Below are 13,137 nucleotides of genomic sequence, written 5' to 3'. Positions count from 1 at the left end.
TCTTCTTTTTTACGGTAACGGTAGCAGCGGCCGCCGCCTTCTTATCCTCCTACTAAATCACATAATTTATTATACTACGTTTATTTAGGGTCCTCTTAGGGGAATCGCTAGGGAGGATATCGATATCCTTAATATCCTTAAATATCCCACGGTCGGTATAACTAGGTCTAAGCCCTAATATAGACTATAGGAATTCTATTAAGAGCGCGGTAATATCCTCGGCCTACTAGATTTCCTCTTCGGCGGCGTCGTCCTTATCGATATCCATCCAGTCGCCCTCTATACTCGCCTTACTATCCGAGCCACGATCTTCTTTCTTTTTATTATCCTCCTTAACTATATTAGTCCTAAAGGCCCTATCTTAATAGTCCCTAGTAGCCAGAACCTTCTTACCCTTTATTCACGCGAGCTTAAGCTCGGCTAAACGCGTTACGATAGCGTTATAGCGTTAGGCTACTAACTAAGATAGGATCTTTTAAATATTATTAAACTCGATATAATAATAGATTATATAATCCTAGAATAGGATCCACGCTCTCTACTACTCTATCTAATCTAAATAGTATACCTATCTAATCGCCTAGAAAAGACTATTAAAATTAAGCGATAGCTTAAATAATATAACCCGGGAATAGTACGCGTAGAAATTAAGGCCTATTACTCCTATATTATAAATAATTATAAAGACTATATAGATATTAGTTTTAGACATAAATTTTAATAAGGCCGCTATATAGTCTATCGGGCTTATATTTACCTTAATAGTCGTATAATCGATATTTAGGGTAAATAAGAATATCTTTATTAATCACGCCGTTATCAGCTAATAGTAAAAGATAAAGAAACGCAGCCTCTACCCTACTAGTTTAAAGAGCCCCTCCCGATTAAAAAGATTATAGAGATAATAGAGATAGGGATATTACTTAGCCACATAATAGACTATCCTAACCTAGTTATTTAATATAAGATAACTCGGGTCTAAGATAGAGTAAACGTAAAAGAGACTAAACCCCCGGTCCGCCGCTAACGTATTTTTATAGATAGTCTTAGCGAAGGTCGTTATTAGAATCTCTAGGGTCCGTTACCGGAAAAGATCTAGTTTAGGGTATATCCCGATAAAAGAAAAGGACTAGTATACCTTCTAGTTAATCTAGCTAGGCGCCTTCTATAGCTAGGCCTCGTTATCTATACCCTTACCTTTCTTTATCGTGTGTACTAACTAGTAGTAGATCTGGTTATACTCGGCTTAGTTACCTAGGCTATAACGTAGCTCGATAATCATAATCTATATCCGCGGAATCTCCTCGCTAATTTAGATCGTAACCTTATTCTCTAATATAAGTAAATCCCCTATATCCCGTTAAAGGAGATAGAGCTAGAATAGGATAAATAAGGCCTTAAAGCTAGTAACCGTAGTTAGGTAGCTACCCTTAGCTAGTTTAACAAAACGCGCTAGGTCTAGTAGGGTATATAGCCTTGGGTCGGGTAGAGCGGTACGTAGCTCTGACTATTTAGCGTAAATATCTAAAGGGTCTATAGTCTCGTCGGCTTAACTATTATTAGGAAATAGAAGGATAGTTACCCTATTCTTATTAGCGTCGGTCTTGTTATATATTTTAGGGTTATAGAGAAAGGCTAGATAGCTATATAGATCTAGGGTCCGGTTCTATATAGATATAGCTGTAAAGAACTAAATTATATCGCGTTTTAGAAAGGCGATAGCCTAGTAAAGTATCGAGCGAATAGTCTTTATCTAATAGGCCTTATTATAGATAACTCGAGTCTATATAATATTAAGAAGGATAGATTTAAAAATCCTCCGTTCCCGTTTTACTTTCTAGCCACGCTTCTTAGCCTCCTTTTTCTTCTAGAGATCATATAGCTAGTTAAACGCCGCCTCCGTCTTAAGGATTGCCCTGTTCTTTAGTAGCTTCTCAGGATCGAGGTCTATTCCCTAGTCTATCTATTACTTTAGTCTCTCTAGGTTAATAAGATCGTTAGCCGAGTCGCTACCGCTAAACGGCCCTAGGTAAAGATCCTTCTCCCCCTCTATACTATTATTACCCCCTAAGATTAGGGATTAAGCCTCTAGAGATTTAGGGTAGTCAACGCTATTATCCTCGTTATCGGTTAGGTCAACCTCCTAGATCCTTATAATTAGCCACTATAACAGTAAAGAGTATAGAATAGCTAGAGTAAACTACAGGGGATTCCCCGGCGCGGACGTGGCTCCACGTCCGGGATCTGGGGCCTCCGACTGGCGGGATCGGGGGTCCGGGTGGGGGTGGGGGGGCCGGGTGGACCCCGGGGGGGATTCGGGGTCGGCACGTCCGCCACAGTGAAGACGGAGGTGGCTACCTTTCGATATTACTGCGGTCGCAGCGGGGTGAAATTTTGATATCTTATAGGGGGAATTCAAGAGAGTAATCTATTCCAATATCAGAGAAATCGAGACAGGGGAAGGCGATCGAAATCGATAGTCTAAATCGGAGACGAAGTTTTGATGGGGTAAATTACGCGGACCGACCTAATACCGATATTAGATATTAGCAAAGGGGTAATCTATGAAAGATATACCGACGCTCCTAGATCAGCGATACCACAGGTAATCTATCTCGCCACCCTAGCGGCAAAACGCCAGGTATCGACACTGCACCCCAGCCAAATATATATCTCTCGGTCTCGCTCTATATATATAGCTATATATATCTACTACCCCCCCCCCCCCTATACCATCACTACCCTACTACTACCATCTACTATTATCTATTATCTATTAAGTTCGCCTACCTACCTATAATATATAATATTATATATATATATATATTAATAATAAAAAGAAAGAAACAAAGAGAGAGAGAGAGAGAGAGAGAGAGAGAGAGATCTATTATAACACATAAATAACACACAAATAATAGTAATAGTAAAGAGGAATAATAGATAATAATAATAATAATAGTAGTAGTAGTAGTAGTAGTAGTAGTAGTAGTAGTAATAGTAATAGTAATAGTAGAAGAAATAGAAATAGGATAATAGGATAATAGGATAATAGGATAATAGGATAATAGGATAATAAGATAATATATAAGATATAAGTCTAGGGGGGATTACCACTCTAGCACTACTCTATCCTGCTATACTACGCTGGCTGGTGTTGAGAATCGGGTCGATAATTGCCCCCTATAACCTTAGAATTCGATAGGCAGTATAGGAATTCTCTCTATATAGGATATATAGTAGTATATATATATCTATTGGTAGGGGAGGCAGGGGGGGGGGGGGGGGGGGGGCGGGCCGGCGCGGTCGATTCGGGTGGTAGGGTCACATAACGGCGATACTATGCTAGTCACGAGGCCTATTATAAATATTTTAAATCCAATCCCTTTTTAGTATATATATAGGATATTAATATAGAATAGGCCCAACATCATCGAAAAACTCGAGAATGAATTCGATTAATAATATATGATAATATATATATATATATATATATAGTATAGTATAGTAGTGATAAGAATTCCGATACAGTAGATTTTCTGGTAGATCCCGATTCCACCGGCCGCGGCGAGTATTTCGATATAGGGATAGGCTATATGAGGCGTCAGGGTAGGATAGGTAGAGGCGAAAATAGGGGATATACATATATATATATCTATAGTAGGAGTCTACCGGGTAGTATACCGGGAGCGAGGCGGTCCGGGGGTCCGAATAGCGCTATAATCCTCGCTCTAGGGACTAATTCGGAGGTAGTATACCGGAAGCGATCCCCGGAACGACCCCGGAAGCGATATAGTCTAGGGGTAGGTAATTTTCTCTCGGGGCAAAAGTCGCTAGAATAGCATACAAATATATGATCCCACTATATATTTAGAATCCTCTCGTTCTCTCGTTCTCCCCTATTGTAATATAGCAAAAAAAATATTAGAAATCACCTTTTTATTCCTATATTTTTTATTTTTATTATTATATTATTATTTTTTAATATTTTCAATATTTTTCTCTGCTACGAAGGATCCGATTGATTAATATCGGATAAGATATAGGGGGTAGAATCAAGGTTCTGCGGGGTTCCCGGGTCACGTGATATACCCAGCCCCAAGAAATATCAGATTCTGTATCCTTACTATTCTCTCGCTATTCCACCCCACCAATCGAATCTGGAACCCTTTTTTTTTGACTATTTTAACTATTTTAACTATTTTGCCTATTTTGCCTATTTTGCCTATTTTGCCTATTTTGCCTATTTTGCCAATATGTCAACCCCCCAGTTGCCCCCCTTTTTCGTCTTTTTTGATGAATACCAGGTTTTGATCTGCGCGCAGTGCCAGCATGCGATTGGGCCTACCCAGGCAGATAGGCACCTTCGCTATCATCTCAAGGCGGCCACCCCTGAGCGGAAGGCCTATCAGGCCTCGCTTCGCCAGCTACCTCTTATCTCGCTTACGGGGGTCTATCAGGGGATTCAGGCTAGGCAGCCAGTCCCCCTCTCGCAGGTCTATCGCCCCCCCAATCGGGGGTTCGCTGCCAAATCGATAGCTGCCCTGCTATTCTCTCTAACCAAAGCCAGGCGAGAGATCATCTTACCCGCAAGCACCGAATCTTCGCTTCGGGGCGTAGGGGGGTCCTTACTCGCTGCTACTACCAGGCCTTACAGAAGAATGCATACCTATTCGAGACCCAGTCTACCCCGGCCCCCGCCCCTACCCCCGGTACGCAGCGGCCTATTCACCCCCCGCCGCCTCGCCTCGCGCGCCCCCAGATCGACGACATCGCCGCCGCCTTCGAGCGCGAGCTTCGGGGGGATGAGAGGCCCACGCAGATTGCCTCTTTCGGCATGCGTAGCGAGGCGAATAGCTTCGATAGGCACTCGCACTATCGGGAGCTACTCGCTAAGCGCGACCCTGGTAAGCGAACTTCTGATTAAGATCGATATTTTTTATTTTTGATATATATATATATATATATAATATTTTTGATATATTGATATATATTGATATATATTGATATATTTTGATATATTCTGATATATTCTGATATATTCTGATATATTTGCTATTTGATACTAATATTATTATAGATTTTATTGCCTCGCTCTTCGACCTTCGCCTCGATGAAGCCCTGCTGCCTAAACACGAGATTCAGGGCTTCCTATCAATCTGCATCGAGTGGCTGTTCTTCTCGGGGCAGGGCCGCCTATCGCAGATCTCCCGGGTAGCCCGATGCACCCTCAACTCCTTTACCGCCGAGGGGACGATCAGGCCTACCAAGGCCCCGCAGCAGGGGTCGACCATCCAACGATATACGAGAGTCTTTCGCGGTTTGGTGATCTTTCTGCTTACCTCTTACCCGTATCTTCGGGAGGGGGCCCCCGGGAGACGCCTGCTTCGGTGAAGGGTCTCTATACCCTCGGGAGCAATCATACCGAGAGGCTCGACGAAATCGCCGGTTTTCTTACCCGCCTCGCCAAGCAAGAGGCCCCTACGCAGGCGCCTCGCCAGGGCAATCACCCCCCCGAGTGGGACCCAAGGGTGATCAACCCCGAGGACCCCGATGATGAAGAGATCCTCGGGGACGAGGCCCCTAGTGATGAGGAAGATACCCCTACCGAGCAGCGCGAGAGAGAGTACCGGGAAGGCCTCGCCCCCTACCAGAATCGGGGGTATGCCTATACCGATATCCTTACCGGGGCTCGCTTACTCGCCGGCCTCTTTTTGGACCTCGCCTGCGTATCGACTTCGGAGGGGTATAATAACCCTCTCTATACCTTTCTGGCCTGCCTCGCATTCGACTATCGCCGGGGGGTCTTCAAAGAGTTGAACCAGATCACCCAGCTCTATGCAGCTATCATCAAGGGGTATCAATTTACCCTGCTGCATATCGAATATCAGCGGGGTCTTGATGAGGTATGTTGATATTCTATATTTTTGATATACCTGATATATATTTGATATATCTGATATACCTGATATATCCGATATATCTGATATATTTGATATATTTGATATATCTGCCTACTGCTTTGCCTACTATTTTACCTACTACCTATTTTGCTTGCCTCTTTGTTTACTATTTTATTTACTTTTATCTTGCTCTCACTTTGCTCTTACCTTGCTCTCACCTTACCTTTACTAATTATATCATATAGACCCCCCCCGAACCAATCTCAGAGAGATTAGGGACCTGGATGAAGAAGTGGTTCTGGAACCAATCGGAAGCCCCCCTAGGCGATATACTCGCCCTCAGGGTCTATGCTAGGGCAGTTGCTAGCAATACGAGCAACCGAGGGCATGAAATCACCCAATACCCTAATAATGATATAGGGATTTGGGGGATTCGCCTTGGTCAAACTGACCTACAGGTCTTTTTTCGTCGATTTATCATTAATTTGACCAATCGGCTTGCTCAGGATCTCTGCTTTGGATTCGATATTTTTCATCATCTCTCTCGCCAGATCGATATTCAGAGATATTCGAAAACCGAAGATTTCACGGAGATCTCGAAAGGATTCAGTTTTTTGACCCGAATCGACCCTTCGCATCGATTTGACGGGTTCCTCATCAAGCATATGCTAGAGCATCATCAAAGCGAGTGGCTACTCGCCCAACCAAGGTATGATATATTTTGATATCTTTTTTGATATTTTCTTATATATTTTAATATTTTCTTATATATTTTGATATATTCTGATATATTTTGATATATTTTGATATATTTTGATATATTTTGATATTTTCTGATATATCATACTAATATATATCGATTCTAGCAACCCCCGGCAAGCCTACCAGCTGAATCATGCGAGAGCAAGCAACTACCTCACCAAGGTAGAGGCCTTTCTCACTGACCTACTGGTCCTTATTCATATGGCTAGTGGGGCCCCAGCGAGGGGCACTGAGATCAGCCAGCTGCAATTCATGAATTCTGCCACTAGCACTCGCACCCTTTTCTTGGACCCTGGCAGTTGCCAGTTTCTGATTCGATTAAAATATGGGAAGACCTTCTCCTATACTAATATCGAACAGAATGCGGTTCGCGCCTTACCTAACTGCCTATCTTACCTCCTACTATTTTACCTAGTAGTAGTTCTACCCTTTCGTCGATATTTGATTAATCAGATCCACCCTGATATATCAAAATTTCGCCCCGAATTAGTATTTTGGCTTCGCCATTCGCTAGTTTCGTCAAGCCAGTTGGCAGCGCGGATGAAGATGCAGACGAACCGATATCTCGAGCAATCGATTGGCCTTGCCAACTGGCGCCAGATCGCGCAGGGTTTCATCCGATATACTCTGAATGAAGAGATATTGGATGATCCTAGTGATGATGATAATCTAGGGTCAAACGAAGGCCTTGGGGCCAGCCAGATGCATCATTCGCAGCGAACCGGCTTATTGGTATATGGCAGACACTCGCAGCAGCTGGCAAACCTCACTAGCACCGTTCAATCTCGCTATATCGCCTTCAGCCAGCGTTGGCATGCATTCATCGGTTTAGGGGTCGATTTTACCCAGTTTGGGGATATCTACCCTACTATCCCCCTACCTATCAGCGAGGGGGGTAGGCGAGAAGGGGGGGCGAGAGAAGGGTATGCGAGAGGTAGGTTGATATTCATGATATTCATGATATTTTTGATATTTTTGATATTTTTGATCTTTTTGATATTTTTGATACTAATTCATGCAAATAGAGAGAGACTCTGGTATGCTACCTGGGCAACCAGTCCTACGAGCAAGACTCCGGGGACCTAGTCCGCCTACGCAGCAGCTATCAACCGGTCAATTCAACGACTATTTAGCACTGCATACGGGGACCCCGACCCCGACTAGCTTAGGCACCCAGGCCTATTCTAGTGAGGATTTCGACGCTGCCCACCTACTAAAACAGTATGGTTTGGCAGCCCCTACCCAGCATCAGCAGGGGGATCTTCTGTTGGCACTACTTCGGGAGTTCTTAGGTACGTCCTCGCTCCCTACTCGATATATATCATAATATATATATATATATATATATATATATATATCTACTATAGTATTCGATATATATCATGCTATTTCGATCTATATTGGTATATTTGCTAATATCCTAATCCTAATATTCTAGGTAATTCAGCAGTGGAATTCAAGCAGCCTGAGCAGCGAGATGCTCTGTTTCGCCTACTAGTGAGGAGGGACCCTACCCTACTACTTATACTCCCAACCGGGGGAGGCAAATCTACCCTTTTTCTACTGGCTGCCTCGCTTGCTATTAGCAGAACTACTATCCTAGTAGTTCCCCTAGTGGCTCTCAAGGCAGACCTAATAGAGAAAGCGAGGGTTCTTGGGCTACCCTTCACTATTTGGGAGGACCTAGACCCTAGTGAGATAATAAGGTCTACCCCCAACCTTACCTTGATCTCACTAGAGAATGCTGCCAAACCCTTCTTTTTAGACCTTATTCGCCAGATAAGGTCTAGAATCGATAGGGTTATCGTTGACGAGGCGCATATTATTCATCTCGCTCGCGATTATCGTCATACCTGCTACCAGTTGACGCAGCTAGCCTCACTGGAGATCCCCCTAGTGCTCGCTACTGCCACGATGACCCCCGAGACCCTTAGTGGTATTCAGACGAATCTATTAGTCTCTCGCTACTATATAGTTCGCGCAGAGATTAATCGGTCTGATATTATCTATAAGGTCAAAAAGGCCCCCCGACCAAAAAGACAGAGAGATCTCGCAGATCCCCGGTCCTATTTTAGGGCTCGCTGCTTTGAATTTATCGAGAGATTCTATACCCGCAAGACCGATGAGAGAATTGGTAAGTCTACTATATTTCTGATATTTCTGATATATCTGATATTTATATTTATGATATTTTTGATATATTCTGATATATATATATATATATATATATACTAATATCGATATAGGGAAGCAGGCAATCATCTACTGCCTTAGTAAGCGAGATGTTGAGAGCTTCGGTGAATGCTATTCGGACCGGGTTAGTATCTATCATGCAGACCTACCAGACCCTATCAAGGAACGCCACCTAGGGGACTTCACTAGCCAGCGAAGGCCTATCTTAGTGGCGACCTCTGCTATCGGGGCAGGGTTCGACTTCGCCAATATTGGCCTCGTGATCCACTTTGGTGGGAGCTGGTCGATATCCGATTTCATGCAGGGGACTGGCCGGTTGGCACGCAGCCCTCAATCTATAGGGTATTCCTATATCCTACTCGATGATAGGGGGACCCTCCCTACCAATTCTAACCCTACTAGCGAATTAGGGGGTATTCATGAATATATTCGGGAGGGTCTTTGTCGACGACGGGTTCTGCATAAGCACTTCAACAATCGTGTGATGAATGCCTGCGAATCACCTGATTTAGCATGTGATCTTTGCATCAAAAGGGAAAAGGAGATGACTGAGCAGAGTCGAACGGCTAGGCAATATCAGCGAATTACCCAATCGAACTACCAAGAGCTCCTCGATATGATTGGTTTTTGGCTTGATCAGGGTATTTGCCTGATTCATTTCATTCAGCAACGAGGTAAGTCGATATTCTATTCTATATATATAGTATATATAGTATATATGTATACTAGATAGATCTATTCTCTATCTTGATATATATATATATATATATATTATAAATATATATATTATAAATATATACTAATATATTCTATTTTTATATAGCATTCGCCTTTGGATTTCGTCCAAATTGCCCCGATTCCGATTCCGACTGGCGCACCCACTCGACTATCCGATGCAGCGAATATACGACTTACCAAGAACGAACCAATTTTATCAGAAAATGGCTTGTTTTTAGGGATGATAGTTGTTGTTTCACCTGTTTTCTCCCTACCAAGGTATGTCAGCCGAATAAGGTCAATAATCGTTGCCTAGCCCAGGGCTTATTAGTTGCCTTTTTTCGCCTTATCTGGGAGGAGCAAAGCCTATTCGCTAGCGAGGTTAGTGAGGTATGGCAGGATCTAGGGGTCCCCGACGATGCGAGGCCTGCCCGAATGGCCAATCACCTCTTAAAATGGAAGTGGGGGATTATTGATACCGAGGTAACCCTAGGGGTTTGGGTGTTTTGGGAGTTTCATCGGAAGGTTTATTCTATTACCAGCGAGGGTCTACCGGCAGAGAGTCGGGTCTAGTATAGATCCGTTTTCTACCTTTTTTTTAGTTTTGATTGATATTTTGATTGATATTTTGATTGATATTTTTAATATAGTAGATTAGTAATATAGTAGATTAATAATATAATAGATTAATATAAATAGGTTTTGATAGAAGATATTGATTCTCTAGACCGAGAGGATTATTTTGATATAGGGATAAGGTCTTGAGGGTCTATATTGGTAGAGATATGAACCCTTCTTCCTTGATATCATGATATACCCGGGGCTATACCGGGAGCGTATACCGGGAGCGAGGCGTTCCGGGGGGTTAAATAGGGTAGTGTGATAGATTACCGGCGTTGATTTCAGGGGCGGTATACCGGTAGCTATACCGGGAGCGAGATATACTAGGCGTCGCCTTTCTTTGTTAGGGGGTAAAGTTGATAGATTAGTGATCGAAGGTATATGATCACTATATATTTAGGATGCCTACGGCCTATATATACTAAATCTAGAGTAAAATTAGAGATATTCTAATCTACTTAACTTTCGATCGATTTCTAATAGTAGATCTATTTTTCTAGAATATTTTTCTAGTATTTTACTTAGATTCTCTAGAATAGAAGGAGGATTTTGATAATTCGTCGGCCTCGATACTTTATAAAATCAAAATATTAAAAATTGAGAAAGATTTTTATATTATATTTAGATTCTCTACGTCAAGAGTATTATTTTGATATAGCTATAAGCTATAGGGGTAATATAGATCCAAAGATATAGGGCTTTCTATTTTCGGTAAGATCTATACCGGGAGCTATACCTAAGGGATATACCGGGAATAAGGTACTCTAGGGGTAATATAATAGATTACCGGGGTTAAGTTAGGGTAGGAGGCCTAGAGCTATACCGGTAGCGATACCGGGGGGAAGGTAGTCCGGGCGTAGTAGATGTTTGCTAAGGGGTAAAGTCGGTAGATTAGTGATATAAGGTATATGATTACTATATATTATTGATGCCTAAGGCCTATATATACTAAATATATAGTAAAATCGTCGATATTCTCATATATTAAAGTATCGATATATTCTATCTATTCTATCTATTTTTGTAGAATATTTTCTACGAAGGGTTATACCCGGAGGGGACCCTAAGCGTAGGATATTCCAGGGGTTAAAATCAGCGAGGATCTCCTATTTAGTAGTAATCTAGGGGTAGTATACTCGAAGCTCTACTACAAGAGCTATACCGGGGGCTTTCGAGTCTAGGGGTGATCTATTTCCTTCGGTGTATCACTAATTCGATTAGTAAGAGAATATCAACTTCTACTATATATTTTTGATCGAGAGATATCGTAGAATCTTTATATATCAGAAAAAATAGCGAAATTACCAAATATAGTTTTCGATTTTGGGCGTAGATCTATACTCCCAGCTATATATATATATCGTGGAGAGCCGAGGGAAAAATATATTTTGTAATTTTTTCAAAAGTGTTTTTATATATTTTAATATTGTAATATATATTAGATAGGTAAATTAGGAGAGATATATATATATATATAATAGAATTTATTATATTAATAGTAAGCGTAGCGAACCGCTATAGAATAGGGTAAAAAAGTAGTAAGTTAATAATATAGTAGATAATAATAAAATAAGAAAGAAAAGAAAAAAAGAGAAATTATATTAAGTTTATTTTTTATGATTAGAAATAGGGGATAATAGGATAATTTTTTAGTAGTAAAATAAATTAATAGAAAATAGATATTAAGGGGTATAGTGGTTAGGGAGATATAGTGGTTAGGGAGATATAGTGGTTAGGGAGATATAGTGGTTAGGGAGTATATATTTAATAGTGATTAGGGGTTTAAGAGGTAATGATAATAGAAAGTAGAAAAAAGAGGATAATAAAAAAAGAGAATATATTATAGGATAGAGAGAGGGATATATATTAAGTAAAAAAGGAGATTTTATAATTAAATAAGTAGAGGATATAGAGAGAGAGATATATATAGAAATAGAAATAAGAATAGAAAAGATATAGATAGTAAAGGAGGATATAGAAGAGATAGATAGGGGTTAAAGAGTAGTAGTAGTAGTAATAGTTAGGAAATAGGGATTTAATAGTAATAAGGGTAGAGAGAGGGGTTAGGAGTAGTAATAGTAGTAGTTAGGGAATAATAGGAATAGTGTTTAGGGGGAATTATAGTAATAGGGGATAGGGTTAGGAATAGTAATAATAGGAGTAGTAGTAATAGAAGGAATAATAGTGATAGGGGATAGGGTTAGGAATAGTAATAATAGGGGTAGTAGTAATAGAAGGAATAATAGTAATAGTTTTTAGGGTTAGAAATAGTAGAAATAGGAAGGGTTAGTAGAAATAGGGAGAAGAATAGGAATTAGGAATAATAATTAGTAGTTAGTAGTAAGGAAGGGAATAAAAGGGTAAATAGAAGAGAGAGGAAGGAATAAAAGGGGTAGTAAGGTAATAAAGGTAAGGATAGATAGTAAGAGGGGTAGTAGTGGTTAGGGAGTAGTAGTGGTTGGGAGTAGGGGAGTAGGTGTTTGATAGTAGTAGTAGTGGTTGGGGGTAGGTGTTTGATAGTAGTGGTTAGGGAGTAGGTGTTTGATAGTAGTAGTGGTTAGGGAGTAGGTGTTTGATAGTAGTAGTGGATAGTAGTAGTAGTGGTTGGGGGTAGGTGTTTGATAGTAGTAGTGGATAGTAGTAGTAGTGGTTGGGGGTAGGTGTTTGATAGTAGTGGTTAGGGAGTAGGTGTTTGATAGTAGTGGTTAGGGAGTAGGTGTTTGATAGTAGTAGTGGTTAGGGAGTAGTAGTGGTTGGGAGTAAGGGAGTAGGTGTTTAATAGTAGTAGTAGTGGTTGGGGGTAGGTGTTTGATAGTAGTAGTGGATAGTAGTAGTAGTGGTTGGGGGTAGGTGTTTGATAGTAGTAGTAGTGGTTAGGGGTAGGTGTTTAGGGTTTAGGGTTTAGGGTTTAGGGTTTAGGGTTTAGGGTTTAGGGTTAGGGTTT

Source organism: Penicillium alfredii (genome assembly GCF_028826965.1).
Source record: "Penicillium alfredii strain IBT 34128 chromosome Unknown utg000004l_segment0_segment0, whole genome shotgun sequence".
NCBI classification, from domain to species: domain Eukaryota; kingdom Fungi; phylum Ascomycota; class Eurotiomycetes; order Eurotiales; family Aspergillaceae; genus Penicillium; species Penicillium alfredii.
This window is presented reverse-complemented; position numbering follows the sequence as displayed.